General features: G+C 44.7%; 1 protein-coding gene across 4 annotated transcripts in view; it reads left to right on the forward strand.

Annotated features, from left to right (window-relative positions):
• SEMA6B (semaphorin 6B) overlaps window positions 1-19,415 on the forward strand; it is a 1,880,978-nt gene that overhangs the window by 1,663,050 nt on the left and 198,513 nt on the right. The window lies entirely within an intron of this gene.

Genomic DNA, 19,415 nt, shown 5'->3' on the forward strand with positions numbered 1-19,415 from the left:
CACCAGACCGACGCTTGCGTTCGCCTTTGCGCGAGAGCAGGGGGGGACAGGGGTGCTTTTTTTTTTTTTTTTTTTTTTTTTTCTTTATTATTTTTTTTGCTTTTTTATCTTATTTTTAAACTGTTCCTTTCATTTTTATTTTTTTTTTATTAATTTTACTGTTATCTCAGGGAATGTAAATATCCCCTATGATAGCAATAGGTAGTGACAGGTACTCTTTTTTTTTAAAATTGGGCTCTATTAGACCCTAGATCTCTCCTCTGCCCTCAAAGCATCTGACCACACCAAGATCGGTGTGATAAAATGCTTTCCCAATTTCCCAATGGCGCTGTTTATATTCGGCGAAATCTAAGTCATGAAATGCTCGTAGCTTCCGGTTTCTTAGGCCATAGAGATGTTTGGAGCCATTCTGGTCTCTGATCAGCTCTATGGTCAGCTGGCTGAATCACCGGCTGCATTTTCAGGTTCCCTGTTGGGACAGGAAAGCCAGAGAAAAACATGGAAGACGGTGGGGGGGGGGCATTCCCTCCCACTGCTTGCAAAAGCAGTCTAGAGGCTAATCAGCCGCTAGGATTGCTTTTACATGAAAGCCGACCGCTGGCTGAAAAGAATGATACCAAGATGATACCTAAACCTGCAGGCATCATTCTGGTATAACCACTCAAAGTCCAGCAACATACCAGTACGTTGCTGGTCCTTGTTAGGCATATATTGTAAACTTTTTTTTCATGCAGCCTGTGGGCTGAACGAAAAAAAGATATTGATCGGTGGGTATGCCCACCATTAGAATACCTCCCTTCATCCACCCACTTCTAATGATGGGCATACATGCACCATTTATATATGCCGAAGCATGGGGGCATCCTCCCGCAAAAGGCAGGAGCAAATTGCTCCTCCACCCACTGCTGCCCCCACGCTTCGGCATATATGCTGAAGTATGTAACTGTGGTGGTGAAATCACCTCCGACAGCGCTGGAGTCACGGCTTTATATATCGTGGGAGCAAACGCTGTTGCTGTCAAGATAAATAAATCCGCGCTGCAACTGAATGGCGTACCTGCTAAGCAAATGATGGTTAACAATAAAACAAAGTAACATTACAGTATAACAGTAAGACTTACCATACCTGCAAAGCAAATACAAAAAAAAAAACATAGTAAAAAATAAAACATTTAACGCAACCTGTGCCTAAAATATATATATGCCGAAGCATGGGGGCATCCTCCCGCAAAAGGCAGGAGCAAATTGCTCCTCCACCCACTGCTGCCCCCACGCTTCGGCATATATGCTGAAGTATGTAACTGTGGTGGTGAAATCACCTCCGACAGCGCTGGAGTCAAGGCTTTATATATCGTGGGAGCAAAAGCTGTTGCTGTCAAGATAAATAAATCCACGCTGCAACTGAATGGCGTACCTGAAAACAATAAAATGGTTACCAACAAAACACAGTAAACGGTAAAGTATAAAAAATCTGAAAAGCAAACATGGCAAAACATAATAACAATAAAACATTGCAGAATAGAATAGAGTAAAAAAGAGCAGAACAATAGAGAGGGAATAGAGAGAGAGAGAACAATAAAACAACAACTATTTTTGGTTTTTTTATTTTATATTTTTTTTTGTGTTTTTATTTTTTTAAATTTTTTTTTTTTTTTTTTTTTTACACTTTTTTTTAGTAACTTTTAACTTTTGTAACTCGTTCCAGGTCTCTCAAAATGCAATGGCATCTTGGGAGACCCTGTGTTAGTGTGCCTAGTCTGTGCAGTGCTGAACCCTACGCTAATACTCAACTAATGTATGGTAGCGTTCAAAGCATTCACCCATGCAAAGACCAGGATTGCCAGGACAGGAGGGACAATAAGACCGGGTGTCACGCCTAAATCCGCGCTTGCTGCAGACACGACATCTTTTTTGGGGGGCTCGTTGGGTAGGGGTACTCAGGATGGCATAAAGAAAATGCCGCTCATGCAGCCGGCTTACTGCATTTGGTTGGGGAAGGTGAGGTAGAGCACCGTCTGGAAACAGAAGGGCTCTGACGATCTCTTCCTGGAATTTAAGGAAGGATCCAGTCTGTCCTGAAGCTCTGTATAGCACATGAGCGTTCAGCAAAGCCAATTGAAATAAATAAACAGACACTTTTTTGTACCAGCGTCTGGCCTTACGGGCAACTAGGTACGGCGCCAACAACTGGTCGTTGAGGTCCACCCCTCCCATATTAAGGTTGTATTCGTGGACACAGAGGGGTTTCTCCACAACACCAGTCGCCGTAGGAATTTGGGTCGTCGTGTCTGCATGAAAGGAGGTGAGAACGAAAACATTCTTCTTATCCCTCCACTTCATAGCGAGCAAATTATTATACTTCAAGCAGGCTCTCTCCCCCAGCCTAAGACGGGAATCTACAAGCCGCTGGGGAAAGCCCCGGCGATTAGGTCGCACGGTGCCACATGCTCCAATCTGCTGATCAAACAAGTGACTAAAAAGTGGCACGCTCGTATAATAATTGTCCACGTACAAGTGGTACCCCTTTCCGAATAAGGGTGACACCAAGTCCCACACTATCTTGCCAGCGCTTCCTATGTAGTCAGGGCAGTTTGTCGGCTATCTTTGCCCTCGTAAACCATAAAACTATATGTATAGCCTGTGGCCCAGTCACAGAGCTTATACATCTTGACCCCGTATCTGGCACGCTTGCTGGGAAGGTACTGTTTGAATGACAAGCGGCCAGAAAATTTAATCAGGGACTCATCAATGCAGACAACTTGATGGGGGGTAAACAAGTCTGCAAAACGTTGGTTGAAGTAGTTTACGAGGGGCCGAATTTTGTAGAGCCGATCGTATGCAGGGTCTCCACGAGGACGACAGAGTTCATTGTCGTTGAAGTGCATGAACCGCAAAATCTGCTCGTATCGTGCCCTGGCCATGGAAGCAGAGAACAAGGGTGAATGGTAAATTGGGTCAGTGGACCAATATGACCGCAACTTACTCTTTTTATTCAACCCCATGAGGAGGGAAAGGCCCAGAAAGGTCTTAAATTCGGAGACCGTAATTGGTCTCCAATCTCTGGCAAGGGAGGACTGGGGATTAACGGCGATGTGTTAACCAGCGTATAAATTGCTTTGGTCCACAATAGATCTATAGAGATCTTCGGTGAAAAACAGTGAATAAAAATCCAGTGGCGTAAAGTCAACTGTTTCCACCTGAATTCCGGGTTGGCCAGTGAAAGGGGGAAGTACGGGTGCTGCAGAAGTGGTGGGTTCCCAATTCGGATTGGCCAATGCAGCAGGAAGGGCACTATGGGCACGACGGGCCTGTCTTTGTCTTCTTGGTGGCAGCGGGACACTACTAGTGCTTGCCACCTCGCCAGCTTGAACTGCACTTATGGGACTCGCCACGTCACCACGTGATACTGCAGTGCTGGATGTACGACCAGGGTGTACTAGGCCGCTGGTGCTTGCCAGTTCACCAGAAGGAATAGCGGTGCTAGTACTTCTCTGCTCCATACGAGAGCCCTGCGGTTCTTGCACTTCAAGGACAGAAGAAGATTGGGGTCTGGTACGCCTGACCTTAGCAGGGACCACAACTCTGTCGTCAGAGCTATCTGTCATGGAGCCGCTGTCCTCTACAGGTTCGTATTCTGAGCCTGAACTTGACAGATGAGTGACTTCCTCTTCACTATCTGTCATACTCAGAAACGTGTAGGCCTCTTCACTAGTGTACCTTCGATTTGCCATTTTGGGCTCTAAATTTAGGGGTACACTAGTGAGACTCACAGGCAAAAAAGCTCCTGACTGTCAGCGACTGTATCAAAACGCTACCAAAAAACTGTTAGCGATCGCAGGGATCAGGCCTGACTCTGCGAACGCTGCAGTTATGTGTGCTTAGTGTTTTTTAAGTGTCAGTTATCGATCGATACTGCACTTGGGTGGGCTGGGCAGGGCTGGGCCGAGGAGCAAAACGCAGGTGCTAGCAGGTATCTGGGCTGATCCCGCTAACACTGCGTTTCAGGGAACCCTAAACTGCTGGGGAGTATAGATCTGATCGGATCAGATATCGATCCGCTCAGATACTATAGCACTAAGGGAGGTGTATGCTGCGTGCGTGGGTTTTAGCGGTACTGGCGCTAACCTGACGCTGCCTGGGGCGACGCAGACCTAAGCTGACCCTAAAAATGTAATTTATATCACCGCCGGGCAATTAGGGGGTTAAACCTTTATAGGGTAATAAACGGCGGGTGCCCTAAAACTATAATAAACTGTAATAAACTACAAAAAACAAACTAGCTAACCAGCGTCACCCGTAACACTTATACGGTGATCGCTGGTGAAAGGGTTAACTAGGGGGCAATCAGGGGGTTAAAACCTTTAGCAGGTAGTATATGGGGGTCCCTGTCGCTATAAAACACTGACAGCGAACCTATATACTTACCTCCCTAACTAGCGTCACCTGTGTCACTAATACAGCGATCAGAAAAACGATCGCTTAGCGACACTGGTGACGGGGGGTAATCAAGGGGTTAACTTTTATTAGGGGGGGTTAGGGGGGTACCCTGGACCTAAGGGGGGGTACCCTAGACCTAAAGGGGGCTAACCTAACTGCCCTAACACTTGTAACTGACACAAACTGACACCAATGCAAAAAAAAAAAAATGCTATTGGTGTCAGAGTGACAGGGGGTACAGGGGGGTGATCGGGGGTGATCGGGGGGTGATGGGGGGTGACAAGTGTGCCTGGCGTGTTCTACTGTTAGTGTAGTGTTGTGCAGACTTACTTGATGTCTTCTCTCCTCGGCACCGGATCAAAAAGACCGACTAGAGGAGGGATGACATCACTTCCTTTCCCTCTGTTTACATTACAGAGGGAAAGGAAGCATTCTCATTCGCCAGGAGCGATCGGGAGGGGGTGGCCAACAATGGATGGCCTCCCCCTCACCTCTCATCGCCCGGGAAGAAATGGCGACCGCCTCGGGCACCGGGGGGGGGACCGATCGGACCCCCCACCTGCGGAAGGCAAATCACGTATATGTACGTGATTTTGCCTGTCCGTGCCACCTTGCCGACGTAAATCGGCGTGAGGCGGTCGTCAAGTGGTTATATAATGCTTTGATCCGTGTTAAAAAATGGGGTCCAAAACCCCATTTTTGTAATGAATATTGCATATATTGCCAGGATACTGTGTCAAATGCCCTCTTAATATCGAGAGATAGAAAACATAAAGGGATTTTCCGTTTTTTAGCAATATGTGCCAATAACACTGCCCTGCGTATATTATCGCCTGCCTGTCTATTTGGCATGAAGCCTACTTGATCTCTATGTATTAATTTTACTATAATGCTATTGAGGCGTTTTGCTATTATTTTTGCTAATAATTTAATATCAAGGTTTAACAGAGAGATAGGCCGATAATTCACACAGGAAGTATCATCAGAAAGGGGTTTTGGGATCATACAAACAATTGCCATTAGTGTTTCTTGCCGAAAAGAATGTCCTTCTAGAAGTTTGTTAAAAGTTTCAGTGAGAATGGGAGAGAGTATTTCTGAGAATGTTTTATAGTATAAAGCCGTCTGGGCCTGGTCTTTTGTTAAGTTTTAGGTCTTTTATGGCGTTAGCAACTTCATCTATAGTTATAGGCTCATCCAAACTGCTTTTTTGATTCTGAGACAACTCAGGTAAGGTTATTTTTGAGAAGAAGGATTCAGCCTCTGTAGGATTAAATTCATTGTTTGTCTTGTATAAAGTTGCGAGATGTGAGTGAAATTTATGGACTATTTTAACTGGATTACAAGTATAAACATTTTTTGATAATTTCAAACGTATTGGTTTGAAAGATTTGTTAGTTGAATTTAATGCCCGAGCCAAATATGTACCTGGTTTGTTTGTATTCATGTAGAAATTGTGTTTGGAGCGTTTGAGGGATTTATCAACTGACTTAGTGAGAAATAGATCGTATTCCAATCTAGATTTTTCCAGATGAGATTTTGTACTCTGAGATGGATTATCTTGGAATGATATGTAGACTGCATTAAAATTGAGTTCTAGTTTTTTTGCTAGATTTTTGCGTTCCCGTTTAAATAGTGCCATTTGTCTTTGTATTGTACCACGCAAGACAGGCTTATGAGCTTCCCACAGTGTTATTGGGGAAATGTCTGTTGTATTATTAATTGATATGTATTCCTTTAAAGCTTGTTCAATGGCCATCTGATGTAGTGGGTGTTTGAGCATTATGTCCGGTAAGTACCACGTTGGGTCATGCGCTTTTGGTATGGCTGAGGCTATAGTAGTGTATACTGCATTATGGTCAGACCACGGAATCGGAATTATATCTGATGCAATAATTTCTGGTATCATTCCTATTAGAAAAATATGATCTATTCTGGTGAAGGTTTGATGAGGGTGCGAGAAATAAGTGAATTTCTTTTTCATTGGGTTACTTTCTCTCCACGAATCTTTCAGATTGTATTTGGAAAGAAGTTGAGAAAAAGGTAATCTAGAGGTTATTTTGGATGGTGTAAAAGGTGATTTATCTAGAAATGGGAGGGGGACCTGGTTCGAATCCCCGCACATTATCACTGTTCCTATTTTGTGTGTATTAATCACTTGTACTAAAAGAAACCAGTGAATTCTGGAGTAAAGAGTAAACAAAAAACATATGAGATTAGATGATACATTGTATAAATTATTTTTTGCAAGTAATCACAATTTACCCGTAAAGGAGAATAAATATCTCTCTCAGGGGAATAAGTGCCTTCGTCACACTCCCACATAATATGGTTGGGAGAATAAGGAGGGCTAATGGGGGTACACGGATCTTCCGCTTACAGGAGAGAAGTGCTATGTCAAAAGACATCAAAATGATGATTCATTAATTGGAGTGCAGAATATAGTTTTTGTTGAAATTATTTATTCCAGGGTGGTTGTATATGATTAGTCTTGCCCTAGGCTAAATAATTCAGTTAGAAAGGTACTGTTAATAACTTTGGTATTGATGAAGATAGTTTGAATTATTTTGGGATTTTAACCCTTTTAGAGTAAACAATTACATATTTTATTCATATGTAACTGTTTAGATATGTTAACTCATAAAATTGAGGTTGTATTGCTTCAGATTAGAATAAACAAAAACATAGTTCTAGGAACTAGTTAGGTACTAATATATTTGTTTTAAGAAAAGAAAGAAAAAGCTTCCATTACTTCTGGATTATTGAACATATTTGTCCTAAAAAGTAATAAATCTATTGTTATTACCTGAAAATATATAACTGAACAAGAATTTCCTTATTTCACTTATATATTCTAAGGCTATATGAATCAGAAGTAATAAGAAATATAACTGGAATGTAACTTGATCCCATACAGTGTGTGACTATCAGAATGCAGTTACATTCAGTTATAAATACAGGTTTTTTTTATAGAGAACCATCTCTTAGTATAATAAATGAAGAGATATCAGGAATTAGGATGTCAGTCCATTGAATCTTCTTGGTCCATGGATGATGTGGCATAACGGCCTCTTTTGTGAGAATGATGATTCCCATTTTGTTCTGAAATTTTCTGGGTGCTGCCTGAAGGTGAAGATGATGCCATTCTTCTGCGTGTGGGGGTGTTGCTGCTTGTGGGTTCTGTCAGATTTAATTTTAAAAGGGTTTGTTGTAGTTAATCTGCTGATCTGCTTCTGTAAATTGTACCTTGGTAGTTAAATCTGACTGAAAAGGGGAAGCCCCATTGATACATAATGTTGTGGCGTTGCAGTTCCATTAGTTGGGGTTTCATGGATCGTCTTTTAGTAATAGTAAGTTGGGATAGGTCAGCAAAAATTTGATAATTGTGTCCTTGAAAATTAAGTTCCTTTTTTTCTCTTGCAGCAATTAGTATTTGTTCTTTCGTTCTGTAATAATGAAATTTTGTGATTATATCACGTGGGGGTCCATCTTTCTTTTTGGCTGTGAGGGCTCTGTGTACTCTTTCCAGTTCTAAACGTTCAATAGGGATATCTGGCTTTAGTTCTTGTAATAGAGCAGTAATAGTAGATTGCAGGTCTGTCACAGTTTCAGGTATTCCATTTATGCGCAAGTTTCAACGTCTGGCTCTATTTTCGTAATCTTTGAGCTTAGTTTGAAGTATTAAATTCTCTTCTTTTAATTGTTCCAATTCTGTTATATTTTCTTGGGTTGTAATTTCAATTTCATCCATTTTTATTTCTAAGGCTGCGGTGCGGTTTCCCAGCTCTCTTATTTCTTTGGTTAGGCTGTTTGTTATTTGGTCTGAGGTTTGTTTTAAAGCCTTATGAAGCATCTTTTCAAATTGTAATAATATTACTGGGGATGCTGAGGAGGCTTGTGGAGAAGTTTGTGAGAGGATTTATTCTGTATCTGACTCAAATGGAGAGTCTTGCTGTGACATTTTCTGTCTGTGAGAGCGCCCTGATGCTGTATATTGTGAGGTGACTGGAGCTGCTTTAGTTGCAGTGAGTGCCTGTGAGCTCTTTGTGAGGTGATTTTTATTTCTGCCACGGCTTCCTCCCAGTACCATATTTCCTGCCCAAATTTTCACAGTTTGTTCCCGGGGGCAAAAAGGTTCAAATGGATACCTTTTGAGCCTGCAGGCTCCGCTTTGTCCTTCTCTTCTCTCCTCAGCGGTGTGGAGCTCTAACAATGCATGTCTGCTCCGCTAGGCTCCGCCTCCTGTCCCCTACTATTTCAAGATCTGTCTTATGCTGAGCTAAGTGAGCTTTTTCAAAGTCAAAGCATAAAAGGGGACACAAACGGCATAAATACAGATCTTGGTTATAAAGCCAAATTAATAAAATTATTCTACAATTCCCCCTGAATATAATTTATTATATTACCTAAATCATGCACACTCCATTTATGGCCCTTTCATACACCTTTTGAATCAGTTGCTCCAGATGTACCACAGCTAATCATTGGATCAGTTAAACCAGAAGTAATTCTCCGGCTAAAAATACCTGTGGTAATTTCTTCACTTTTTTTATTATATTCCTTAATTAGTTTATAAAATTGTTCATTTTAACCATAATACAGATTTGAAATAAAATACATAATATCATAATAGTAAATATAACTAGAAAAGCTACAATTTCTGGGGAAATTGTGAAAAGTGTTCTTGCCTCTACATCTGGAGTGGGCGGAGTAACTGGGCGGAGTGGCTGGAGTAACTGTTATGTGGTTGGAGTAACTGTGGAAAGGTTGAACTGGGCAGATGGGCAGAGTAACTGTGTGGAGTGTTTGTAGTGAGTAAAGATAGTAAACATTACACTAACCAATTGATTGATCAAATTTAAAAAGTGCACAAGTGCTAATGATGTAGAAGGTAGAAATATCGGTAAATGACTTTGTCGGACACAGACTTAAGGGTTACCAGGATTTATTCCGCCCCAGCCAAAGCATAGCACCTGACGGACTCTCGTCCCAAAATCAAGTGTGTCAAAAACAGTTTACACAGTGTACATATAATTTCAATATATTGCATCACAAGCGAACTGGCGGTATATTTCCGTTATACATTGTATTAACATTTTGAACAGTCAACTTTTTGGATACAAAGCAATTCATTAAAGCATATACTTTAAACCCTTACAAATTTTCAGTTTCTCTGCAGTTTTGCTCCTTGCTGTTTCTTTATCTGTCTTACTAATCAGCAAGCAGACTATAGCACAGGAAGGAGAGGGTGAGTGTGATGAGGACAGATGTCTGTGATGGATGGGGGGGAGTAAGTGAGTTCAGTGTCTAACAAGTACACCGAACATGAAATATAGAGAATGATTTTTAGCTAATTGTAAATGGTCCCACATAACTAAAACTGACATAAAACTCACATAACATAAACTGACCCTCATTGCCACTTTATTATCTGTTTGATGACCACTGTCTCACAACCACTGTTTCCTGGCATCACTCATGCCCTGTTTATGCAGGCTCTAAGCGTGTTCACAACCACTGTTCAAAACACAATACACAGGATCATGATAGCTGTAATAACTGTGCAGTACTCCTGACTGGAGACAGTGCTGCACCCTGGAGATGTAAATGTGATCCAACAGTGTGTTTTTTTCTGTGATGGCTGCCCAGACCAGTTGGGTATATCCTCTTGAGTGAAGAAGGTCAGATATTGGCTTCTTTTCTCTGCACAGAAAATCTTCATTGAAATCTCCACAGAGTATTATAGGTTGGCAATCCATTATTTCCAAAGATTCCAAGAGGCCCAGCAGGTTAGTAAGGAATTGGCCAATACTGTAATCCGGTGGCCTGTAAACAACAGCGATCAAAGCTTGTACAGGGGACTCCAGTTTGACAACCAAGAACTCCAAGTCAGTCACATTGTGATGATACTGCTTTTCAAAGGCCTTGAAATGGTTTCTGACATACAAGGCGACACCTCCACCACTTTTACTTGCAATGTCAGGAAGGTTCGTGTACGAGAGGTGTCTGTTGCGTTTGAACAGGTTGTAGCCCTCCAGCTGGAGACTTTCAGCAACAGAAGAGCCTGAGAGATGAGTTTCAGTGAAACATAAAACATCTCCAAGTGTCAACTCATGGTGAGATTTGATATCTTCAATGTGAGCTCGTAATCCTTCCGTGTTGTGATGGATAATTGTTAATGTTTGCTGTTTGTCTGTTGTCTGTAGAAACTTTAAGAGGGGCATAACACTTTCCAGTGATGCATTCTTCATTGAATCCAGGGAGGGTGTGATTTCAGGATCAGCAAAGATCTTCTTCTCATCAAAGTCGGTTATGTACAGTCCTTGCAGTGTAGTCGTTCTACTCAGAGCAACATAGGCCATTCCCGGTTGGAAGACCCGTTTCAATGAGACCACTGCTGACTGTATCGACATCCCCTGACACTTATGAATCGTACATGCAAAAGCCAACTTCAGGGGGAACTGCCTGTGAACAACTCCTTTCTGTCTCAGGTTTTCCTCTACCCTTTCTATGTACACCAAGTTGTCAGCATCACAAGATGACTTGTTACGGTATCTCTGTCCTGCATTTGGATTGTCCAGCATAAGCCCAAGCTTGTTTACCGTAGTAGTACCATTCTCAGTCTGGATGATTATTCTTGCAATCTTGCCAAATGTCCCGTTAACAAGCCCATCTTCTACATCAATGTTTCTTGTGATCATGATACGGGCACCTTCAGCTGCTTGCAGTGTGTCAATCAGATTGTCTTTGTGTCCTTTGAAAGGTTGGTGTTGCTTCAGCATCACTCCTGTCTTAGGGTCTTTTCTGTAATCGTCGGCATCTATGTTGGTGACGTTTGAATGGAGAACAGACACAGTTGCAGCATTATGTTTGTGAACCTCTTTGTTGGTGGCAAATATGTGTAGCACGTCATTAGGGCAGTGGGTGGGATCTGTAAAAGCCTGAGCAAGCAGATCTTTGTCATCATTGCTTAAGGTGACAGTCTTCTGCTTGACTCTGATTCTATTCAAAAGCTCAGCAAATGAAATGTCATCCTTCTGTCGCATGATCTCTGTCAGCGTGATCATCTGAAAGTTGTCTTTCTAGAGGTCATTGGTATTTTTCTCAAACACGCAGAGTGGCTTACTTTTCCCAGCGGGGGGACCTGGTAAAAGTCTCCTACTGCTAGTACTGACATACCACCAAAAGGTTTCTTACTGCCTTTGATTTGCTGTAATCTCCAGTTGATGTAGGCAAACAGGGGCTTTGAAATCATTGACACCTCGTCAATAACAATGATCTCCGCATTTGACAGCTGTGCCCTCACTTCATCTATTAGATTTCCAAGTCCTTGGTAGGGTGGCTTCAAGCTTCTTGGCAACTTCAGCAGAGAATGCAAAGTGTTGCCTGAAATGTTGAAAGCTGCTGTTCCTGTAAATGCAGTTAGTAAAACGCTGGGCATGGATATGTCTGCTTCCTCACGTAGTCTGGTAAGTTTACAGAGTATCTTTGTCGCCTCAGCATAGATGCACTTTATCAGGTGTGATTTGCCTGTCCCTGCACCACCAGTGACAAAGTAATAGAATGGGTCAGGATTTAGGCCACGCACACGGTTAGTGCACCAGTCACAAACTGAGTAGAATGTCTGAGCTTGAGGTTGAGGTTTCTGTACATTTTCCGAAGGAAATCAGGGCACATTTGTGGGGCCTTCACAGTAAGCGCAATTCCACCTGTTTGTTTGTGACGTGTATACTCCGGAACATCATCTTGTTCATTCTCATGAAGTGGCTCCCCTTCTTTGCGTTCCTCTATACATTCCAACCTATCCAACTCAGCTTCTGGGGCAAAGGTGTTCCAAGCATCTTCAACAGGGCCGTTTTTTACAAAGTCATCCAAGACTTGTTCCACAATTTTGTTGTGTTGTTCGAACTTCTTTTGATTGCTGGTAACAATTGCAGACACTGCTTGGATTGCTTCTTCCCCTGGTAAGCTCACACAGGCGCCTTTGTAAAAATCCTGGTGTGTTGGGAACCTTACAGTTTTCAGTGATGACTCTGAACGGTGGGGGAGGTAGAGTTTAAGCAGTCTGCCGTAGTAGTTCTCGGGGTCCTTCTTCTCTGAGAAGCGTGCGTACCTGATCAGGGCCGGATTTCCCACAAGGCCACCGAGGCCAGGCCTCGGGGCGGCAGTGGTACAGGGGCGGCGCCGCCCCCCACACTAACATCAGCATGCAGTGCACCCGGGCGCCAGAGAGGTGGGGGCGCTGAAGCGCTAGAGTGCTCCTCTCCCTCCTCCTCCTCTCTGTGTCCAGACTGAGGCGGCTCCCTCCGCAGGTCACCACCGCCACCGCTGTCTTTTTCGCTGCTCAAGCCCGTCCCCCCTCCCTCCTCCTGTCAGAGAAGGAGAGCAGCTGCCGAAGATCGGAGCGACTGGTTTCTGTGTGGCGGGGGGGGCGTGTTCTCCTCTGTCTCTCACTCCCTAGTCCCGCCCAAGCCTGTGCCTGTCTCCATCTGTTCTATCTATTGTACACACTTGGAGGGGAGGTTGTCCTGAGGGGTTGTACTAATGGAGGGGGGGGGTTGTCCTGGGATGTCTGTACTAATGGAGGGGGGGTTGTCCTGGGATGTCTGTACTAGTGAAGGGGGGGTTTGTCCTGGGGGAGTTGTACTAATGGAGGGGGGGGTTGTCCTGGGATGTCTGTACTAGTGAAGGGGGGGTTTGTCCTGGGGGAGTTGTACTAATGGAGGGGGGGTTGTCCTGGGATGTCTGTACTAGTGAAGGGGGGGTTGTCCTGGGGGGGTTGTACTAATGGAGGGGGGGTTGTCCTGGGATGTCTGTACTAGTGAAGGGGGGGTTTGTCCTGTGGGGGTTGTACTAATGGAGGGGGGTTGTCCTGGGATGTCTGTACTAGTGAAGGGGGGGTTTGTCCTGGGGGGGTTGTACTAATGGAGGGGGGGTTGTCCTGGGATGTCTGTACTAGTGAAGGGGGGGTTTGTCCTGGGGGGTCTGTACTAATGGAGGGGGGGTTTTGTCCTGGGGGGTTTGTACTAATGGAGGGGGGGTTTTGTCCTGGGGGGTTTGTACTAATGAAGGGGGGGTTTTGTCCTGTAGGGTTTGTACTAATGAAGGGGGGGTTTGTCCTGGGGGTTTGTACTAATGAAGGGGGGGTTTTGTCCTGGGGGGGTCTGTACTAATGAAGGGGGGGCGGTTTTGTCCTGGGGGGTCTGTACTAATGAAGGGGGGGCCGTTTGTCCTTGGGGGGTCTGTGCTAATGGAGGGGGTGGGGGTTGACCTGGGGGGGTTGTACTAATGGAGAGGGGGTTTTCCTGGGGGGGGTTTGTACTAATGGAGGGGGGTAGACCTGGGGGGGTTTGTGCTAATGGAGGGGGGTTGTCCTGGGGGGGCTTGTACTAATAGAGGGGCGTTTGTCCTGGGGGTCTGTACTAATGAAGGTAGGTGGGTTTGTCCTGGGGGGGTCTGTAGTAATGAAGGGAGGTGGGTTTGTCCTGGGGGGGTCTATACTAAGGGAGGGGGGTGGGTTTGTCCTGGGGGTCTGTACTAAGGGAGGGGGGTTTGTCCTGGGGGGTCTGTACTAAGGAAGGGGGGTGGGTTTGTCCTGGGGGGTCTGTACTAAGGGAGGGGGGTTTGTCCTGGGGGGGTCTGTACTAAGGAAGGGGGGTGGGTTTGTCCTGGGGGGTCTGTACTAAGGGAGGGGGGTTTGTCCTGGGGGGGTCTGTATTAAGGGAGGGGGTGGGTTTGTCCTGGGGGGTCTGTACTAAGGGAGGGGGGTTTGTCCTGGGGGGGTCTGTACTAAGTAAGGGGGGTGGGTTTGTCCTGGGGGGTCTGTACTAAGGGAGGGGGGTTTGTCCTGGGGGGGTCTGTACTAATGAAGGGAGGGGGGGGTTTGTCCTGGGGGGGTCTGTACTAATGGTGGGGGGTTTGTCCTGGGGGGGTCTGTACTAATGGAAGGGGGTAGTTTGTCCTGGGGGGGTCTACACCCAGGAAAGTACACCCAGGGCTCCAGAGGGAGAGGGCAGTGCTGAGGGAACACCATCAGAGAGAGAACCCCGCTGCCCTGCGCCACCAGAGGGAAAGCCACACAGCCTGGCGCCATCCCTGGTGGAGAAAGGAATGGAGTCATTGCAGGAATACAGATCTGGGTGCTACCCAACGGAGTCACCACGGGCAATTCAGAGTGATCTGACTCCTGATCAGGGGAAGCATTGCTGTATCGCTGGGTCAGGTGAGAGGGCCGATCGGCCATTATCTACTAATGTCCATATGAACTGCAGTCTCTGACCATCTCCTGTATTATGTCTGCAGTCTCTGACCATCTCCTGTACTATGATTGCAGTCTCTGACCATCTCTTGTATCATGTCTGCAGTCTTTGACCGTATTATGTCTGGGGGCTCTTTCTGGTGGTGTGGGGGGGGGGGCGGCATTGAAGGGCCCGGCCTTGGGGCGGCAAAGGGAGTAAATCCGGGCCTGTACCTGATGATTGCAGGTTTCCCCCTCGTGCGTTTTTGAATCATTCCCATTTCATTCAATAGGCTGACACGCTTGCTGCCTTCCTTTTGCTTGCCATATTCCTTCTGCTTGCCATAGACAACCCTGTAATGGGATGCAAAGTCTGCCAGACACATGGACTCAAACTCTGGTGTTTCTGGTCTGGCTCTGTATTTGTCGACAAAACTCGTCATCCACACATTAAGAGAATCGGCAGGTTTGTTCTGCAATGCACTGAGCGGGAGACTAATTTTCAGTGCGTTGTCACCAGTTGGCAGAAAAACAACCTCACGTGAGCAAGACTTCATTTTCAGGCTGCACGTACGGGCCACAGACTCCTGGGCGCTGACCTCTCTGTGTTTTGAATAAGCCTGAAGAACCTCTTTCCATTTCTTCTCGTTCTGTCACTGTTTCTGGGCTCATTTATTTGACTATTGCTTTGAGATAGTCACTCAGCTCCCGTTCTGGCTTGGATATGTAGGACAACATGTACATGATGCAACCGTACTCATCAAGAATGTACTGGATGTCCATGTTGGCGTTCCAGGCCGTCAGCAAATGTGGATTGTAGTTGTTCACCCAGCAGTCCTTGACATCACGCTTCATTAGAATCACGCTTGAGGAGGTCAATGCCTGAATGTACGAGTTGTACTGATTCAAAGTCATATCACACTGTGCCAGTAGCTGTGACATGTCTTCAAGCTGCACTTTTGGGTTATTAAGCAAATCCCAGACTGGTTTCAGTTTGTTTTTGGCTGCTTGTGGTTTCATTGCACAATCTCCTTGTTCTTCTGGCATCGGGTAAGTTATCCTCGTTTTTCTAATAGGTGGCTTTGGAAATCCAAATCTGCATACTCTGTTACCTTTCTTGCATGATTTTGAATGAGACCTGCTGTGCATTTGAAGTTCTGTTACAAATCTGTGAAGTAAGGCCTGTTTGGCTTCATCAGGCAGCTGGCATGAGATGTTATGATCTATAAAGGCACACACCTTGTCATCACTGTCTTGTCCAAATATAGGAGCTCCTGCTACCCAACAGAGACAATGTATATGAGGGCTCCCTCTCGCCTGAAATTCAACCCGGTAAAAGTAATCGATAACTTCACCAATTGGCTGTGCAGGACCTAACAGCAGCTCTCGCATCAGAGCATCAACCCGTTTGTCAAACATGCGCATGCTGGTCACTGGGTTGCCTCGAAGAATGTCACACTTTTCAGCCCAGTCTAGCCCCGCAAAATCCACCTTTTGACCTTGTTGTGCCTTTATTGCCGTTATTACCTCTGGCCATCTGAATTCTGCAGCAGAGAAGGTAAGGAAAAATGTTGGCTTACCCAATTGTCTGACCATGGCTAGCAAATTCTTCAGATTTTTATCCCAGTAAGCTGGACTCCCTCTCAGTGGTTGCATGAACCTTGTGGCATCTCGGTTTCGCACCAACCTCTCAACCTCACACTTGTCCTGTAGCAGCTTGTTGGATATTTTCCGTCCATCCCTGGTATTGGGTTTTCCTTTCCTTAACTGGATGGACATGCTGCTTTTGGCCATGTGTGTTTCTGTGACAAACTGCGCAAAGAAGAGGTAGCTTGTGTCTCTTGCAAAACGAGTATCAACACAAAAAAGCCTTGCATTGAAATACATGCTCGGGAACAGTTTGACTTGTCTTGCCTGGTCCAATGTATTCTGTCCAGTAGGGAACTGAACAGGGAAAGCCATTGCCTCAAGCCTAGGAACTTTAAAGAAACTGACAGGTGTGTTTCCTTGTGCAGGTGCAATGCTGAATATTCCATCACCGTGTGTCAGTGCTTCCTCTCCAAGGTCAGATGGCTGCAAACAACTGTCTAGGCCAATTCCAGGTCTTAGTGCATCCTTCTCATCCTCTGCATTGGGAGGTTGTTGGTCATGGCCTTCCTGTTGCTCAGAAGCAGCCAGTAAACATGCAGACTGTACCTCTGATGGATCACAATTTTCGATGCGTTCAAGTATCTCCATCATTTCAGTTTCGTCACAACTGTCGAGTTCCATCCCATCATCATTATCATCATCATCATCATCAGCGATTGTCTCATCCACTCTAATTGAAATGTCACTGTAGTCGGGGTGTGTGTCAATGAGTTTTGACAGACCTGCTACTACATTATCCATGTTGACATAATGAAACAGCTGGTGGCCTTTGTAAGTCAGACGTCTTTTCAGCTTCACTCTGTGTAACTGGGATGTGCTGTGCGATCTTGGTAGAGTATTGACCATGGTTTCCACCTCGGATGGCACACACACTACAGCGCCATGTATAGCTGCCTGTCGACCTTTGGGAAGTGTGATGATCTTGGCAAATGGCAGTATTTTGGCCAAAAGTTGTCTTTCCAGCACATTCAAATCGCAGAGCTCTGGGGGAATGGGTGCCAGCTCCATGTTGTTAGCTACAGCGATGGATGATTTGTGTCCTGCTTTTAAATGTGAATCACAGTTGTGACAAATCCATTCTTTGGTCCTTTCATCTGGTACGGTGCATTGTTCAGGTCCTTGACAGTGATTGTTGCACACATGGACATATTTCCCTGTCAAACAGGCAGCAACAATGTGTAGATTCTTCTTGTAATTGCTGTGAATGCAATGTTTCACTTGGTTAGGGAAAAGGGTGCGATGACACATCGTGCACACAAATGTTGGCCCAGCTTTAATGCATTCATGGAAAGTGGATATAGCTGTCTGCATTAGGCTGTTGTCCACTGGTTGACTGCATTCCCGCATGACACGAGTCCATCGTCTGTATTTCATTCTTATTTTGAAGGCACATTGCATCTTATGGGTTATGCGAAAATCTGCTTGAGTTTGACGCTTCATTTTCATGTAACTCATGCAATGTTGCAAGTGACGTTTTCTGAAAGCAGGATCATTATGATATTTTCTGGTGATGTATTGCTTCTGCTTCAAGTTGAAATCGACATTTGTGGCATATTTTCTGGTGATGTATTGCTTCTTCTTCAAGTTGTAATCTGCATTTGTTGCATATTTTCTGGTGGTGTACTGCTTCTGCTTCAAGTTGAAATCTGCATTTGTCACATATTTTCTGGTGATGTACTGCTTCTGCTTCAAGTTGAAATCTGCATTTGTCGCATATTTTCTGGTGATGTATTGCTTCTGCTTCAAGTTGAAATCTGCATTTGTCGCATATTTTCTGGTGATGTATTGCTTCTGCTTCAAGTTGAAATCTGCATTTGTCGCATATTTTCTGGTGATGTATTGCTTCTGCTTCAAGTTGAAATTGGCATCTGTTGCATATTTGCGAATGATATATTGCTTCTGCTTCAACTTAAAATCAGCATCTGCTCTGTATCGGCTGGTGATGTATGTCCTTTTCTTATTGGTGACAGACATCTTTGTAGCCTTGGAATCACGCCTTCTTTCATTTCTGTGTCTTGTCTTCAGTTTTTGTTGTCTCTGTGCATTTAATTTGGAAAATGCCTTACTGTCCTTCCATATGCCCTGTGAGGATTTTGCATCAAGTGACCGTGGAGAATGCTTGCTGGCTGGGAATCCAGTGTGTGTTGCATCTTTGGTCATCTGTGTCACTTTGTTCTCCACATGCTTTGCATTATGTGGTTTGTCAGATTGCACCGGTGGGGACAGCAAACCATCTGAAAGACGTCTTGCACCATGAAATGAGACTGGCATGAAGTCATACTGCAGTCCATCAATAGGGCCTCTGGTGTCTGTAAGGAGCAATTCATACAACTTATAAATCCTTGCCCCCATATCACTCAAATGTGTAAAAGTGATCATAACAGCTTTTCCTTTTCCAGTGGCAGGAAGTCCATCCTTATTTCGACTATGAGAATCAAACAGTCCATATCTCCCAGACTTGTCTCTGAACAATGCAATGCAATATGGCACTACTATAAAAAGTGCATGTGTAACATCTGCATTGAGGCACTGAAGTCTTGTGGAGAGGTCAACAAACCAACCTTGGTTGTCACTGTCTACCGTGTCTCTCATACATCCCGATAACACTGGAGATTTATACTCATATTTGTCAGTGTTGAGTCTGAGGGGCACTTCTTCCATTGTCAAGTGCTGATGCTGATAGACATTTCTTTGTTTTAGCTGTTTTATTGTTGAGCCATACAAGCTGTTGCCCTTCTTCAGTATTTGATCAAGATCACCCTTTCTCACATCATCAAGCTCACTGTGGTATGCCAAAAATGTCAGAGCCATGCATGTACACTGTTTGTTCCTTAACCTTCCATAGCCATGATGACCCTGATGAAATGATGCCTGCACAGAAATCTCACTTGGTACACATGGTTCTTGCATGCCATGGTTTTCAGAAGTGCCCATCACACTGTCACTGTGCTCTTGAACTTGACACTGAGTTGAACATGAAAATGACACCACAGGTTCACTATGTACCTCCTGGGCACATTCACTGTCACAAACCTCCATATCCACTATGCTGCTGTGGGGCTCCGGATCCAGTTTAGTCCAGCGTATCTTTGCAG

This window comes from Aquarana catesbeiana, linkage group LG01 (assembly GCF_042186555.1).
Source record: "Aquarana catesbeiana isolate 2022-GZ linkage group LG01, ASM4218655v1, whole genome shotgun sequence".
In the NCBI taxonomy this organism is placed as follows: domain Eukaryota; kingdom Metazoa; phylum Chordata; class Amphibia; order Anura; family Ranidae; genus Aquarana; species Aquarana catesbeiana.